Genomic DNA, 15,869 nt, shown 5'->3' on the forward strand with positions numbered 1-15,869 from the left:
ACATATATACACACACACATACATACTCATATATATGTTGAAATTTATCACATTTCAATATGTACAGTTTATTGGATATCAATTACACCTCAATAAAGCTATTTTAAAAAGTAGAGAGGGGAATAAACATAACATTTTTTAAACTGGAATTTATTTCTCTCTGCAATCTGACCAGTCCCTGAAAATACTCTAATGACAATGGCCCATACTTGCTGATCTGAGGTTTGAAGTTGGCCTGGCTAAATATTTCTCGTCCTTTGCAATTTTATTATGTTTTTGCCCCCTAGAACTGTGGGATCTTTTTTTTTTTAATCTTTAAAGTTTAGTTATTTCATCAAGATAGATCTTGGTGTTAAATTTTCCTAGAACATGATTTAAATATGTACTGATCTAGGTGTTATTTGATTTCGGGAACTATCCTTTTATTATGTCTTTGAAAATATTTTCTATACCTATCGGGGGACTGAATCTTCATTTTGTGGCCCTCCGTATCAACTACCTTATCATCTATATTGACCAAGACCACCTTAACCTTTCTCTCAGGTTGACTAAACTTTAGACAGGCATCTTCCTGCCTCTGACCTCCCTCTCACATGCCTTACAAAATCCAGATAGCCTAACCACAGAGGCCTCTCTCCTCTGTTTACTTAGAGCATTTACTTTAGAAAACTCGTCATTATAAAGTCTTTCTCTATTCCTTTGTGATTTAAATCTTTTTAGAAGCTTCTTGCTGATTTTACAACCTAAGACTGTTTTCTCTAAAGGACCTGGGATTCATCTCTTTGAAATGTAATAAACAAGGGAGAGAGTATCCCTATCTCTCAGTTTCTATAGGAGGGTAGGAGCTTAATTTGCCTTGTTCCAAGCTGTAAGACTATCTCTTGTGATGAAGGTATGAGAAGATGGCCTATGGTCCCCCATACTCAGCCCTTAAAAACTGTTCTGCCACTTCTATCCGCAGAATTCAGTTTAGACTGCATTCGCATCTTTTACCCCTATTGCAGTAGCCTTGAATAAAGTCTTCTTCACCTATTTAACTTTGTCTAAAACAATTTCTGCATTGCCAATATTCATTTATTTTCCCTTTCCCTCAGTATATACATATATTCCTCAAGTCTGTCTGGCAAGCTATAGAGTGAAGACTAATAAAATTCTGTTCTTTTTCAGTATGATTTTGAAATTATCTGTTTTAATTTAAATATTCATTCTGATAGCTCATTCTCCAATGGATAATTTGGTATTTTGCATCTTACCCTTTCCTGTCTTTTATTAACCTGAAAGGGTAAAGCAATTCTTTCCTAAATTTCCAAAATGTGTTTAGGTAAATGTATTTATGTAAAATTCCAATATGAATTTACATATAGCATAGGTATATTCTTTCATTCTGTTGAAGAATTATGGCATCAATTTAACATTGCATTTATTTTTAATTTTGCCTTTAATAAAAACAGTCCCACTGAGGCCCGTCATTGTCCCTAAATGTTGCACAGAGATTCTCTTTTTTCTTCCCTACCTCTTATTATGGCATCACTTCAATATTTTAAATTGAAGTCCTCGATGCTATTGATATTTTTCCTTCCTCCAATTATTAGGGTTATTTAGCTTTGGGAGGGGTAAATACTAAGGGAGACAGGGCACTCGGCAGCCAACTTCTTTCAGCTTTTCTTCCAGATTTATTGAATTTCATCTCCTATTGGCATGCATGGTCATATCAGTGTAGGTCAGGATGAGATCTTCATTTCTGGGCTTTTAGGAGTGAATACCATCTTGGAAAAAGTTCCATCTAATGTGATTTTCTATGGCTCATGGAGTTTTCTATTGAATATTTAACACAGAATGTCTTTGTTGAACCAGAATGTCCCCACATTGTTGTTTCCTTGTTTCTCCTTTGACCCAGCTATAATTACAATCTCCCCTTTTCCTTTGAAATGCAATATCGTGGCTATCTTGTATGGTCAGAAGATCTCTTGCTCACCTCCCCTTCCTATTCTACAGAATGAGAGTGAGTCCACAAATACATCCCACTATTAACCTCCAAGCAAGAGAATTTAGTGGTATTCTTCAGAATGTTCCCATCCACAATCTAAACTCCTTATCATACTTAGGATTATAGGTAATATTTATTGAAGTTTGGAGTACTTCATCTAAGTATAAGTTGCACACTATCCAGCAGATAACCTATAGAATTTGAAGTATGGCTTTGTTGCCACGGTTTAGTTTCAGTATGCATATGCAGTTTACATCCAATTTGAGGTTGTCTTTCATCTTTGAAAGAATTCAAAAGAGATTAATGCCTTGTACACTTTGCCAACTTTCTTGCAAGTCTTCCCAAGTTAGCCTTAAAATCACATTCAAATTTTCTCTGTGCAGCAAACAAAACATTTGATCGATTCAGATGAGACATGATTAGCACCCATTTGCCTCATCTCTTTTAACAATTTGACAGGTGATAGCCTCCTAACTGGTCTCTCTGCTTCAGCTCTTGTTCCTCTCTTAGTTTATTTTCAGCAGACCAGCCAGAAATACTCTGTTAAAATGAAAGTCAGATCATGTCATTCCTCCACTCAAAATCTTCCAAGAGTTTCTGAGGTTCCTATTACGAATTATAAGGACCTTCATGGTCTGGGTTTCCTTTATGTCTCTAACTTCATCTCTTACACTTTCTCCCTTATTCACATGAGTTGACACACCCTGCTCTGTCATTGTCTCATAGAAGCCAGCCACACTCCCCCTCAAGCCCTTTGCTTTGGCTCTTCCCATCATTTAGCCTATTTAGATTAAGTCAATGTAAATTGATACAGCCACTATGGAGAACAGTATGGAGGTTCCTTAAAAAACTAAAAATAGAACCACCATACGACCCAGCAATCCCACTACTTGGCATATACCCTGAGAAAACCATACTTCAAAAAGAGTCATGTACCACAATGTTCATTGCAGCACTATTTACAATAGCCAGGACATGGAAGCAACCTAAGTGTCTATCGACAGATGAATGGATAAAGAAGATGTGGCACATATATACAATGGAATATTACTCAGCCATAAAGATAAATGAAATTGAGTTATTTGTAGTGAGGTGGATGGACCTAGAGTCTGTCATACAGAGTGAAGTCAGAAAGAGAAAAACAAATACCGTATGCTAACACATATATATGGAATCCAAAAAGAAATAAAAATGGTTCTGAAGAACTTAGGGGCAGGACAGGAATAAAGACACAGGCATAGAGAATGGATGTGAGGACATGGGGTGGGGGAAGGGTAAGCTGGGCCAAAGTGAGAGAGTGCAATGGACATATATACACTACCAAATGTAAAATAGATAGCTAGTGGGAAGCAGCTGCATAGCACAGGGAGATCAGCTCAGTGCTTTGTGAGCACCTAGAGGGGTGGGATAGGGAGGGTGGGAGGGAGATGCAAGAGGGAGGTGATATGGGGATGTACGTATATGTATAGCTGATTCAGTTTGTTATAAAGCAGAAACTAACACACCATTGTAAAGCAATTATACTCCAATAAAGATGTTAAAAGAAAAAAAGAGTCAACTTCTCAAAAGACTTTCTTAACCATCCTATCCAAAATGTCAACACCCTATATATCCTAACCATCTTTTCTGCCTTTTATCTCCCTTAGCACTTACAGTCTATTTATTTATTTATCTTGCTTATCATCTATCTTCCCCATGAAACTTTAAGTTCCACATGCGCAAGGCTTTTTGTCTGACTTGTTCATGCTATATCCCCAGTGCCTAGAGCAGAGTCTGGCTGTTATGAATGGAACGTTTATGCTTCCCCAAATTCATATGTTGAAATCCTAACCCCCAAAGTGATGGTATTAGGAAGTGGAACCTTTGGGAAGCAATTAGGTTTAGATGAGGTCATGAGGGTGGAACACCCCCCCCACCCCGCCACATGATGGGATTAGTGCCTTTATAAGAAGGGAAAGACACCAGAGCTTCTTCCTTCTGCCATGTGAGGATACAGTAAGAAGGCAGCCATTTGCAAATCAGAAAGAGGGCTCTCACCAGACACAAACACGCTGGTATCCTGATCTCGGACTTCTAGCTTCCAGAACTGTGAGAAAATAAGTGTCTACAGTTTAAGCCACACAGTCTATGATATTTTGTTATCGGAGCCCAAGCTCACTAAGCTACTGGCTCATGACAGATAATTAAGAGATGAATGAGTACATAAATAGCTCAGGGTCTAGAAAGGAAAGACCCTGATAGCTTGGGTCTGGGGAACTTTTCTCCAAGCAGGAGAACTCAGCTGCCACAGACCACTAAGATGATCCATGTTATCCAAATTGGTGGTAAAAAATAAAACCAATGATCTGGAACTATTATTGACAGTGTTCAATTTAACATGTATTCCATAGAAACACTATAGTGTATTGATTTTAAATGCAGGCTGCACAGCTGGAATGCCTGGGTTGGATCTTCAGCTTGACCACTTACTAATACCTTGTGCAAGTAACTTAATCTCTTGTAACTCATCTGTAAAATGGATAGAACAATAATACCTGCCTCACAAAACATTCTCTGACATAAGTCATATCAATGTTTTCTTAGGTCAGTCTCCCAAGGCAATAGAAATAAAAGCAACAGTAAATAAATGGGACCTAATCAAACTTAGAAGCTTTTCACAGCAAATGAAACCATAAACAAAAAGACAACCCAGGGACTGGGAGAAAATATTGGCAAATGATGCAGCCAACAAGGGCTTAATTTCCAAAATACACAAACAGCTCATACAATTCAATAACAAAAAACTAAACAACCCAATAAAAAAATGGGCAGAAGACTTAAATAGACAATTCTCCAAAGAAGACATACAGATGGTCAATAGGCACATGAAAAGATGCTCATCATTGCTAATTATTAGAGAAATGAAAAAAAAAAAAAAAAGAATCCACCTGCCAGTGCAGGGGACACGGGTTCAAGCCCTGGTCCGGGAAGATCCCACATGCTGCGGAGCAACTAAGCCTGTGCACCACAACTACCGAGCCTGCGTTCTAGAGCCCTCATGCCACAACTACTGAGCCCACATGCCACAACTACTGAAGCCCGTGTGCCTACGGCCCGTGATCGACAACAAGAGTAGCCACTGCAATGAGAAGCCCGTGCACCACAGTGAAGAGTAGTCCCTGCTCACCGCAATTAGAGAAAGCCCGTGCACAGCAACAAAGACTCAACGCAGCCAAAACTAAATAAATTTATAAAAAAAAAAAAAACCGGGCTTCCCTGGTGGTGCAGTGGTTGAGAATCTGCCTGCCAAAGCAGGGGACACGGGTTCGAGCCCTGGTCTGGGAAGATCCCACATGCCTCGGAGCAACTAGGCCCGTGAGCCACAATTACTGAGCCTGTGCGTCTGGAGCCTGTGCTCCGCAACAAGAGAGGCCGTGATAGAGAGGCCCGCGCACCGCGATGAAGAGTGGCCCCCACTTGCCGCAACTAGAGAAAGCCCTCGCACAGAAATGAAGACCCAACACAGCCATAAATAAAAATAAATAAATAATTATTTAATTAAAAAAAAAAAAACCTACAATGAGGCACCACCTCACACTGGTCAGAATGGCCATCACTGATTCACTTTGTTATACAGCAGAAACTAACACACCATTGTAAAGCAATTATGCTCCAATAAAGATGTTTAAAAAAAATTCTGCAGATAACAAATGCTGGAGAAGGTGTGGAGGAAAGGGAACCCTCCTACGCTGTTGGTGGGAATGTAAATTGGTGCAACCACTATGGAAAATGGTATGGAGGTTCCTCAAAAAACTAAAAAATGAGTTGCCATAGGATCTAGCAATCCCACTCCTGGGTATATACCCAGACAAAACTATAATTTGAAAAGATACATGCACCTCTATGTTCATAGCAACACTATTTATAATAGCCAAGACATGGAAACAACAGATGAATGGATAAAGAAGATGTGGTATATATATATATATATATATATATATATATATATACACACACACACACAATGAAATATTACTCAGCCATTGAAAAGAATAATATAATACCACTTGCAGCAACATGGATGGACCTAGAGATTATCATACTAAGCGAAGTAAGTCAGAAAGAGAAAGACAAATACTACAGGATATCACTTATATGTGGAATCTAAAATATGACACAAATGAACATATCTATGAAACAGGAACAGACTCAGAGACATAGAGAACAGCCTCATCATTGTCAAGGGGAAGGGTAGGGGGGAGGAAAGGGGAGTTTGGGATTAATAGATGCAAATTATTATATATAGGATGAATAAACAACAAGGTCCTACTATTCAATATCCTATAATAAACCATAATGGAAAAGAATATAAAAAAGAATATATATATGTATAAGTAAGTCACTTTGTTGTACAGCAGAAATTAGCACAACATTGTAAATCAACTACACTTCAATAAAATAAAAAAATAATAATACCTGCTTTAAAGAATTGTTTTGAGGATTACAAAACTTTGAATATTAGAGCATTTAGAATTTTTGGCACACATTTAGTGTTCAGTAAATATTGGATCATGTTTACTGTTGTGAAGTTGCTCGGCTTTATTCTAGAATTCACAAGTAAGTAAAGATATGTCTGTAAGCCAAATGGCTACCCTAGTTTTATATCCCCTTTTCTGATGAACAAACCTGTGCATAATGTCAAAATTCATTCTTTACAAGGAAGGAGCAATGTATTTTAACCTTCAAAAATAAAAGTCCATAGCTTCTTCCTGATGCTCCCAAATCTCTCAAAGGTCACAAATGCCTAGAGATGAAACCAGATGAAACCTGAGAACATTTGGATAGAACTCCCTTAGGTAACAAAATTATGCCAATTTCTACCCTTTGTAATGAGCAACATTTACAATCACACTATCAGAATACCTGAGGAATAGGAGATCATATAGGTCATACTCATTTTTTCTGATGAGCAAACTGAAGTTTCAGTAGAGAGCTTTCATAATAGATGTTTGATATACAACTCTTAGGGTTTAATCTAAATTCTATTACATTAAGAAGAAATAACTCAGAGCAGTACACTTTCTATTTGCTTAGACCCAAACTAAAATGGTTTCAGCACGAGTAGACTTAAAAATTCAACATATATAACAATACTCAAATGCTAGAGAATACTCAAACACTTGTAAATAGGATGTCAAGTGAATAAATCTCTCTTGAACACATGTGTTTTACATAAAACCCAATATGCCTATACATAAACGTGGTTGCATTTAACATCATGAGAACAGTGCATCACTTTTATGAATTAACTTTTTGCCTTTACATGCAGATCATCATCCCAAATAAAACTGAAAGTGGATACGGTTGTAGTTGAAATGACGGAAACAGTAGCATATGATTTTTATATTAGGAGTATTTGGTAAAGCAAAATAATTTTCAAACTTCTATGTCTTCATGCAACTGTAAGTAATTTAACATTATGATCTCTATGATTTTTCAGTTTTAACTAACTAAAATGAACCATCTAAACTGAACCGTATGTAATTAAGTGAAGAGAAGTTATTTGAGGGTCTTTTTTGCACTGACCACTCATTACTCATACTGAGGGCCTACTATCCACAACTGACACAACTGAATTTCACAAAAACTTTTCTGCTATTTCCCTATACAAGAACTTTGTCTCCAAATTTTATGCTGCTTTTTTGTCTCACTTGCTTTCTTTCTCTACTCATGGTTTTCTCTCCCCTTGTAGGAATTGATAACCATAGGGTGGCAGTACCTTTAGCCAACACACTACTCGTATCAAAAGGAAATTGCTCTTACTCTTGTGAATGTTTGGCAAAAATACCTGCTAGGAAAGCTTATGTCCTTTTATTAGGATGCCTGAATTCTAAATAGTAAACAGCAGTCACTTAATTATTTTTAAATAGCATCAGTTACATATTTCTAATTCTTTAGGAGACCTTGGGAATAATACAAGGCTGATTTTCATGCCAGAGATTTATGTATTCATTTTCTAATTAGCAGGTATGATCATTTGCTGTAAAAACCCAAACTGATATGCAGTAGCATCTGATTCAAATACTATCACATTTGCAAATGTCTATGTAATATTGACAAGGCTAAAGTCAGTAGGTTGGTTTTTTAAAAACCTTAGTCATATTTTACATCAAGTAGGTGTAAGTGTATTTTTATATGCAGTAATAGCACTTAAGAATAATCCTGGATTGAATAAGCATCAACTTCTTCCTAGATTAGCTTAGTGCATGAGGCCTACTGAGCCATTCGCTTTTATTGAAGGATAGAAGAGTATCAGTCCCTACAGAATAGAGAATTAGCTCTTGCCTTGTAGCAAAGCTTTTTCCTGGTTTCTCTTCACAATGGGATTCCTTTAACCATGCCTTTTTCTAATGCAACCAGAGAGTAAAGTGGCAGTCAGAAGAAGAAAATTAAATCTATTGAAATGAAATCATCACGTGTGCTTGGCTTTAGCTTCTCACAGTAGGGTGATCTGACATGATTAATCTTCAACGATAGACCCCCTCTGGGGATCCATGGAAATTCCTCTGAGTATTAAAGTATATACTTTCTGGAATGGAAGTAATAGCTGTCATTCATGAAAATATTTTTTTTAATGTTACCTAAAAAGATGTAATATCTGATACATGAATCTTATGATAGAATAAAATGTTCCTTCAGTCTTCAACTTTTTTCATTTAAGATAGTTTATACTTGTCACTTTACAGCACATTTTATTACTTAAAACAAATTTTTTAAAGCAGAAATAAAAAGATGTGGGAGAGATACTGTATAACTTTCCCTTGGAATTTAACAAATTAGCAACTCATTTAGAGAAAAGAAATAAAATGGTTAACTGGGTGTTTTCTAGCCTGGAAAGACTAAATCTCATATTTCCATTTTGTTTTTTAAGGTAATTTTTTTCTGAGATATTTCAGAGTGAGCATGCCAGGATTTTTACTTAGCATTAATTTAGGAAAATGGGGAAAGATGCTAAGAATATATGAATTTTTTAAAACCAGATGTTAGCAGAACATCAGTATGTTCAGGACACCTAAAGAACCAGTGAATCAACTTCTACTAGGAGGTAAGCAGTAAAGGGTTTGAAAGATCTTTTCTCCCATGATAGAAGTAAGAAAAGTCGACACAAAATAAAAACCGTACTTCTCTGTGGGATTAGGAAAAGGCATTTGCAAAGAAACCTTGATAAACTGAATTCCAAGGAGTTATCAGCCTTCATAGTTGAGCAGAGTATAATGACAGCTTCTACAGAGTTCCTAGAAAAGATGTATAGACTGAGAAGAAAGTTCTAAAATCTTTGATCCAAGTTTCCACCTTAAAAAGCTAGATAACAAACTGAACCCAAAGTAAGCAGAAGAGAGTAAATAATAAAAATAAAATCAGAAAATTATAAAATAAAAAATAGAGAAAAATCAATCACACTAAAAACCAGTCTGTAGGAAAGAACAAAATTGATAAAACTCTAGCTACAATGAACAACAACAACAAAAGAGAAAATACCAATTGCCAATATCAGGAATAAAGAGGAAGTATTACTATAGATTCTACAGGCATTCGAAGACTAATAAGGAAATATTATGAACAATCTTATGCCAATAAATTTGACAATTCAGATGTAACCAACAAATTCCTTGAAAAACACAAGTTACCAAAACTAATCCAACAACAAATAGATTTTGAATAGCCTTACACCTTAAATAACTTGAATTCATAATTTAAAATTGTCCCACAAGTAAAACATCAGGCCCAAAAGTCTTCACTGTTGAATTCTATACCACATTAAAAAAACTATATAGTCATTTCAATAGGTGTGGAAACAGCATTTGATCATATTCCATGCCCATTCATGATAAAAATTCTCAACAAACTGAGAATCTAAGGGAAATTCTTCAATCTGATAACGGTCACCTTGAGAAAAAAAAATCTACAATCAACATCATAGTTAATAATTAAGTACTTTCCTTTCTAAAGGAAACAGGCAAGCTTGTCTGTTCTCACTACTTCTAATAATACTGTAATGGAGTTCCCATTCAGTGCAATAAAACAAGTAAAAATATATATATATAGTAAAGATTAAAGATAAATATAGTATTTTTTCATGGACAACATAACTTACTCCATAGTAAATTTTAAAAATCTATTAGAAAGAAGAAATGCTATAACTACTAAGCAAATTAGTAGTTCATAAGAACACTATACAAAAATTAATTGCATTTTTATAAACTACAAACAGTTGGATAATGAAACTTAGAAACCAATATCATTCTTAATAACAAAAAAGTAGATATACTGAATAAAGAATATTTAATATCTCTACACTGAAAAACTATAAAACACTGTTGGAAGAAACTAAGGAAAAAATAAATTGAGAAATATTACATTTTATTAATTGGATGACCCAACCTTGTTAATATTCCAATAATATTCCAATCAAAATCCCAGCAAGCACTCTCCCTCCTTGCCTCCCTCTCTCCCTCCCAACCTCCCTCCCTACCTCTGGCAGAAATAAAACAAGCTGGTTTTAAAATACGTATGAAATTATTAAGTGCAAAGGACATCAAATAACCAAAATAGTCTTGAAAGAACACACTTATGCTACTTAATTTTAAAAATCACTCTTAAACTACAGCAGTCAAATGGTATGGTGTGGTGTAAGGATAGATAAGTAGATCAGTACAACAGAACAGAGTGTCCAGAAATAGACAAACACATATGGTCAATGGATTTTTCACAAAGTGGCAAAGCAATTCAGTGGGGAAAGGAAATTTTTCAAAAAATTTTCTGGAACAACTGGATATCCACATGGAACATAATGAACCCTAACTCCTATCTTATGCATTCACAAAATTTCAAAATTAATAGGAGAATACATTCAGAATCTTGGGGTAGCAAAGATTTCTTAGAACTAAAATGGCAATAAACATAAAATAATAAATTGGACATCATCAAAATTATAAATTTCTACTCTTTGAAAGACAATATTAAAATAAAAATAAGCCACGGATTATATATTTACATATCCATTATATGTATTTATATATAATTGTCTCACATCTCAATAAAGTTACAAATAACTCAAAAAGTAGACAAAAGATTTGAACAGACTTTTCACAGAAGAAGTTGTATAATACAATAAGCACAGAGAAAGATGCTCATCATCACTAGTAATCAGGGGAAATCAAATTAAAACCACAAATTAAAACTCACTAGGATGGCTAAAATTATAAACACAATTGCAAGTGTTATGAAAATGCAAAACAACTGGAACTCTTGTTCACTGCTGGGAGAGGTGTAAAATCTTACGACTGCTTTGACAAGCAGTTTGGCAATTTCTTCCAAACTCAGACATATAACAAAGCATGTGAGCAAATAATTCCAGTCTTAAGTTTCTACCCAAGAAAAATGAAAAGATTATGTCTACAGAAAGATTTGTATAAGAATTTTCACAGGAGATTTATGAGCCAAAAATTTGGGAGTGGGTGTTGGGTAGGGGTAGAAATGTCCATCAACAGGTGGATGTACAAACAAATTTTGGTATATTTATATTCATCCAATGGAATGCTATTCAGCAATGAAAACTAACAAACTGTTGATACGTTCACCATCACAGATTAATTTTTAAAAGACGATAAGCAAAATAAGCCAAACACAAAATGTATACATTGTATGATTCCCCTAATATGAAGCTCAAGAACAGGCCAACGGATTATGGTGTTGGAAATCAGCAAAGTGGCTGTTTGGGTGGGGGATTGCCTGAAAGGAGCATGAAAAGAGTATGATAGAAATTTTCTTTATGTTGATTGGGGTGGTGTTTGTACTGGTGTATACGTTTGTCAAAACACATCATACTGTACAGTTAAGAACTGTGCATTAACTGTATATAAATACTACCCTCAAAATAAAATGTTTAACTATTCTGGTTAATATTCTCCTTTCCTTTTTTCATCTACTACATCACTGAATACTCTCGTAAAGAAGGAAATGTAAAAAGTGAGGACAGAGTCAAATACATGCTCATAGTGTCCTCTCTCATTGCTTTCTCTTTCATTCTCTAAATAATTTAATCAGTGCTTAATATGTGCTGGGCTTTGTATTAATCACTAGGTATAAAAAGTCCATTAATATATGATTCCTACACCCTAAGTGTTTAAGGTCTGAAAACACAACATTAATTAATCCAAATACCCTCTACCCCACCCAGCTCACACCAGTTTGTGGATTCTAACGAATTTTATTTAAACAGTGTGTCACAAACACCTCTTGGATTCTCAGCCAACAACTCCCAAATGATAGGTAGCCTCCTTCCTTTGTCTCTGGAGGTAGTTTGGTATGAGAGAAGGAATATCTCAAGTGTAATTCTTTGCACTGCCTGAATCTGACTGCTGTTCCTTGTATCTCTATCAGAAACTGTCCTGTGACCTCAGGCTGATAAATATGGATACTGCACTCACATTCCAGTCCTGAGACTGGAAAGAGGCAAGGGCAAGAGTGTGAAACACCTATGCACTAGCCTATAAATATTTTAAGTTTCGTCATAAAAGCTATGGTGGCCATTACAATTATGTGTGTTGGGGGGGAGGCCATTACACTTTTTAAGCAGGAGAAAGACAAGGTCAGTCTTGCCTTATGAGACATCACTATGGTCACAATGTGAGGAAGACTTGAGGAAGAGATATTGAACATAGGGGGACCAATTTAAGGCTGTGAACTCCCACAGTTCAAGAAGCCACGAGGGACTAAATTAAAACAGGGGAGTGTATTGGAGCTGTGAGAAATATTAAGGAAGAAGAATATGTAAGAGGTGATAATGGAGGTTACAAAGCAATTTTCTAAGATGTTTCCTATGTTTCTGGCTTGAATGATGAGTGGATAATAGGGCCACTTTCTAAGACAGAATGTAAAAAACCATTTTTTTTTTGAAATCTGGGGAAGGCGTTCAGTTCAGTGCTGGACTATTGAGTTCCAAATGACTGTGGAATATCCCATGGAGGTTTGCATCAAGTAGCTGGTTAGTCCAAAGTATAGGAGAGAAAGCTGACCTGGAGATTGGTTTGTGTTGGGAATAACCTGCGTGTTAATGGCAGTTGAAGCTACTGAGATCATCCGAGGGGGATAGAGGGTATGAACAGCAGTGGGACAAGGAAACAACACTGAATAACTTGGACTTTTAAATGGTTAAAAAGAGATAAGCCCACAATAACCATCCTAGAAAGAGCAGCCAATAAAGTCAGAGGAAGATCAGAAAAGTTGCTATAAAAGCCAAAGGAGAAGCATGAAGAAAAAGTTACTCAATGCTGCACATTGGCTGATTAGTCTTCCCAAGGGACATTATGAAAGGAGTACCCATTCAGTCCAGGTCAACACTTAATGGATCACTTGGTAGGAACTGTTATCTAGCAGAAAGTAGAAATGGAAATATATAATTTTTACCATGGCTGACCCTATATCCTTCCAAAAGCCTCCTTCTTTAATATTCTATTTGGTTCTATGGATAAGTTTTATCTTCCATATACCACCATGACCCAACAAACTGGGCATCTGCTACCTCCATTTCACAGAGGACTAACAGAGAAACTTAATAAACTACCTAGATTTTAAATGGCAGAGCAAGGCTTTAAAATAAGTCTAAGTCCAAGCCATTTTCTACTGTATCATGACACAGCATCTCTCTTACCTCTACCACCATCTTTTTAAGAGGAGGCGCTCAGTAAAAATAGTAAGCTTGGCAAAGGGGATTGCAAATATTTGAACCCATAAATCATAAGTCAAAGTGTTACCATATGTTCTTCCTTCATAATAATAATGTCTTGGGAAAGGATACCAAAATTGATGTCAGTCATCTTTCTTTTTCCTTAAGAAAATCTGAGAATATGTATAAATAAATAAACAGCTAACAATTACTGGGTACTTGCTGTGGCCGAAATAGTTTTAAGCACTTTACATGTTAGAAACTCCTTTAATCCTCCAACAGCGCTATAAGATAGGCATTATTACTCTTTCAGCCGTAGAGATGAGGACGCTAAAACCAAAGGGAAGAAGTGCTGTGTCCAAGTACATTTCCATAGCTGCTACCAAGTGTGTGCATGCAGTGAACTTGGGATTCCATTCCAAGCAGTCTAGATCCAGTGACGGTACTCACAAGAGCAAAGTCATGCTGTGTAATGAGCATTTCCTGAGACCTGGGAGAACCGCCCTGAACTCATCTGCCTCAGAACAGTATCCAGATGTTGTACTACCTGAAGTTCATTATTAGAGCCTTGTTCCTTTGGGATAAGCTTTCCTTGGTCCAGACATCATCCACCAATATCAACTCACTTTTACCTTTGTGTGAATTAGATTAAAAAAGAGGCAGCTAGTGATGGAGTTAGCCAGTGATGTGTAGAACAGAGAGACAGGAGAGGGATAAAATGGAGAGATAAATAACGTGAGATGTTTGCCTAGGGGCTTTTCTGGCTTAAACAGTTTCTCATAAACAGATAAGAAGGAAGTGGCAGAGCTCAGCCCTAGAATTCAAGCTTCAATTTTAGCTGTTAATCTACCCAATAGAGCAAAACTTCTTTCCCTTTTTATTTGTTCTGCTGCTTAAGTTTCCTAACTGTGCGGGCATACTTATTCATCTTAATTTACTATTCTGCTTGTGAGACTGGATTTTTGGCAAACCATGACTAATTACCTTTGGTCTCTAGGAAGCAGGATAACAGTGTCCATAGCTCTACAGCTTTCAATTGCAAAATCAAAGGAAGCTCATAGAGTTTGGCTGGTTGTTTACAATTAACTAAGAAAGGAAATGGTCTAATTTGTCAGATAAGAAAACATGATCTGTCCTTTCAATGTGTACCTGTTAAAATAGAGCATGCACAAATCCTATTATCAGTGTTCTGAAAATGATTCAGCTCTATCCTTTATGCCTTTTTTCACATCTTTTTGTCATTTTGGTGTTCTCTGGCACTCCTACTTAGAAAGAGGAAAGGAGGGAAAAAAATCAAGATCTGAAACTTCAACCAAGTCTTTTTAACAATTAATAGCTCTAGGAAAAGTTGGGGTTTTTTGTTTGTTTGGTTGTTGGTTTTTTGAAGAGGGTTAGGTAGAAACTGCAAATGTTGGTTTAAAATAAGTAAGACTGTTAAATCTCCAAAATGCTTCTTCTATATGATATTTAATATCACAGAAAACCAAAAGACAGATTTCCAAGTGGATAAGTAAAATGTTTCAAGTTTCGGAAATGACATCTTAAATTATATCCTTGATTTGAAATTTTATTATATTTTCTAGTAAAATCATTGTGTTTTCCTCAAGGAGTGAAGATGAAGTTAAAGAATGCATTTGTTGGAGTCATAAAGCAGTAAAATTGACTGTAGCAGAGTAACCAGAAGATATCCCCTCATCAGAACTATTCTCTCCAATAGTACATGTACACTCCTTTACTTAATCAGCTCTATCATCTTAATCTTTAAAGCTAATGGCTCATTGACCTGTGCCTTCTTCAGCTTCTACAGTAAGACCAAGGCTACCTGGGCAACACAAGAAACAGGAAGAAGATGGTCCTGACATCGGTGGCAAAAGCTCTGAAACCATTTATATCTAGACAAAGGTGCATAGTACCCATCCTAACATTTCCCAACTTCCCCATGGAGTTAGGTTCAGATTTTCTCGCTCCATCTAAGCTGTTATTACTGTTAATGTTCTTGTTGATAACTTAGAGGGGCAAAGTTAAAATATAATGATGTGAAGAAAACAATTAAAAAGTGATTTCTAACTTTAAGACTGGTGATACCAATATTATAAATTGGAAGTCCATGCAGAAACATGTCTTCCTCTGCTTAAAATCCTTCGGTGCCTCCTGTATTGCTTACAGAATAAAGTC

The 15,869-nt window shown here is 36.1% G+C and overlaps 2 long non-coding RNA genes across 2 annotated transcripts in view; one reads left to right on the forward strand and one right to left on the reverse strand.

Annotated features, from left to right (window-relative positions):
* The window catches only part of LOC309640440, a 676,795-nt gene that overhangs the window by 104,035 nt on the left and 556,891 nt on the right, over nt 1-15,869 (forward strand). The window lies entirely within an intron of this gene.
* The window catches only part of LOC309640431, a 181,195-nt gene continuing 168,256 nt past the window's right edge, over nt 2,931-15,869 (reverse strand). The window contains exon 2 of the long non-coding RNA XR_014252212.1: nt 2,931-5,073. This is a non-coding gene — a long non-coding RNA (uncharacterized lncRNA). The remainder of the gene's footprint in view (nt 5,074-15,869) is intronic.

The sequence above is a fragment of the Balaenoptera physalus genome, assembly GCF_965194825.1.
Source record: "Balaenoptera physalus genome assembly, chromosome: 13".
NCBI classification, from domain to species: domain Eukaryota; kingdom Metazoa; phylum Chordata; class Mammalia; order Artiodactyla; family Balaenopteridae; genus Balaenoptera; species Balaenoptera physalus.